Consider the following 2373-nt stretch of genomic DNA (forward strand, 5'->3'; position numbering starts at 1 on the left):
GCATACCTTAGTGCTTATCGAATTACTTCAAGAAGAAGTATGTTGACTTGAACTTTTTGGAACACCTCTAAAATCTCCCTTTCTTCAACTCTTTTATCACGCTTCATCAATCTTGATGGGAAGGATGGTGACATGATTTCATGAGAAGAAATAGAAGTATGGGTGTTATACATACCTTATATTTCTGAATGTGGTGTGTTCTCTTGTTCTTTCTGATGTGCGATTTTTTCTGCTGGAACTTCGGGTGAGATAACTTTTCCACTTTGGAGTGTGATGGCACTAACATTCTTTCTCAGATTTAACTCCGTTTGAGAAGGTAATCTTCCTTGTGATTCCAATTTTCCCATAGTTTGAGCTAGTCGGCTCACTTGGTTATCTAACTCTTAAAGATGTGTTTCGGTTCGGCTTTGGAATTTTTCCTGGGATGCAATGAATTTTTCTTGTGAAATTGCTAACTTTCCTATGAGTTCCTCCAATGATGGTTTTTGTGTTTACTGTTGAGGAGGATAAGTTGGTCTTTGATTTGTCGCATAGCTAAAGTTTGGGTGGTCTCGCCATCCTGGATTATAAGTATTGTTGTATGGGTTGTATTGTCTTTGTGGAGGACCTGGAAAGTTCCCTATGGCATTGATTTCTGCATTGCCTCAATCTTTTATCAGCGGGAAGCAATCCGTCGGATGGTATAGCTTTGTGCATATCCCACATACTCTTGTTGTTCTAGATTTTCCTGCAACAAGTGAATTAATTACTTCAGTTAATTTGCCTAACTTATTCTCAAGGGAAAAAGTACTTATCTCATGAACCTGTCGGATGGGTTCACTTGAAAACTGTTGAGAGTTGGCTGCCATGGTTGAAATAAATTCCCTTGCTCTTGTTGGGGTCATGTTGACTAATGCTCTTCCACTGCGGCATCCACCATTTTCATCTCCATTGGTAAACGGCCTTCATAAAGTATTGAAGTAACGTTTGCTCACTTAATCCGTGTTGCGGACAATGTGCACAAAGTTTTTTAAATCGTTCCCAATAGTCATAAAGACTTTCTTCGGTCTTTTGTTAAATGGAAATAATTCTCCTCCGTAACTCACTTGCTTTAGCCGCTTGAAAAAACTAGTCAAGAAAAATTCGATTCATGTCAGCCCATGAATTAACTAAATTTGGAGGTAAATAAAATAACCAATCTTTAGCCAAGTCGGCTAAAGAGAAAGGGAAAAATCTTAATTTAATTTGATATTTGGTAACTCCCTGTGGTTTTATTCTAGTGCAAACCATGTGGAATTCCAGCAAGTGTTTGTACGGATCTTCAGTTGGAAAGCCATGGAAGGTGGGAAGAAGATGAACGAGTCATGCCTTTAATTGAAACAGAGTCTTGCTACTAGAAAAATTAATGCATAATGGCGTATGAGTGGCATGTGTTGTGGCTAGTTCTCGGATTGTTTATTCTTCTTCTGCCATCAGGATGTTGTATGCGTCTGCTTCAGAGTCTGTCTTCGGATTTGATTATACTTCTAAACTTTACTCTTATTTTTCTTGCATTTTTCTCTTTTCTCGAAGCGTTTATGCATGGATTCTTCGTGCTCGTGCTTCGATCTCCGGATCTAGATATACCAATTCACCTGGGTTTCTTCTGGTCATAAATAAAAAACTAGAAAAATAAATTAGTACTTGCCAAGTGTGTTCTCGAGAAGTTGAATATGCTTCAATAAGTAATTCATTCTTCAAATGTTAACCATAACATCTGGACCAATTTCAAAATCATTTTGATTTGAAAAGTAAGCTCAGAAAACAGAGAGAAAATCCGAAGCGATTTAAGTACCTTACAATTATCACGTTTAGAATTGAGCCTTCGCTTTAGTCTTCGGCTTGAAATAAAACTAGCTAAGCACATGCTTAGCATAATTGAAAACGAAATTCTAAAAGAAAATAGAGGAGTATGCGAAAATAGAGAGAAATCTAAAGAGAAAAAGAAGATTTAATTCCCAGAAGTGAGAGATATGTTTCTAGGCTTACCCTGAGAGGATATTTATAGCCTTCAAATTCCTATAAACAAGCTAAAACATCTTAAATCCTAATTAAAACACTTAAAACTATTTAAACTAAAATAACTAAAACAAAAATAATATTTAAAATAATATTCTAAATCCTAATTAAAATACTAAAACCTATTTAAACTAAAATACCTAAAACAAAGATAAAATATAATGTTTAAAATATTATCCTAAAACTTGAGTTTAATCCAAATCCGAATTCTAGAAATATGCGGCCGATCCATTCGTGCTTCTAGAAACGCTGACTGGATCTTCTAGAAGGTGCTGACGTCATCGCCTCGTCGGATGTTTCATGTTCGAATTCATGCCCACTAATCCAGCTTTGATT

At 36.0% G+C, this 2373-nt stretch overlaps 1 non-coding gene across 1 annotated transcript; it reads left to right on the forward strand.

The window, feature by feature from the left end:
- The first annotated feature begins 976 nt into the window (after positions 1–976).
- LOC120152916 lies at positions 977–1082 on the forward strand. Its single transcript, XR_005518744.1, has one exon. It is a non-coding gene; the product is annotated as a small nucleolar RNA R71 (small nucleolar RNA).
- Positions 1083–2373: the final 1291 nt, after the last annotated feature.

Source organism: Hibiscus syriacus, unplaced genomic scaffold (genome assembly GCF_006381635.1).
Source record: "Hibiscus syriacus cultivar Baekdansim isolate YM2019G1 unplaced genomic scaffold, ASM638163v2 tig00111095_pilon, whole genome shotgun sequence".
Lineage (NCBI taxonomy): Eukaryota > Viridiplantae > Streptophyta > Magnoliopsida > Malvales > Malvaceae > Hibiscus > Hibiscus syriacus.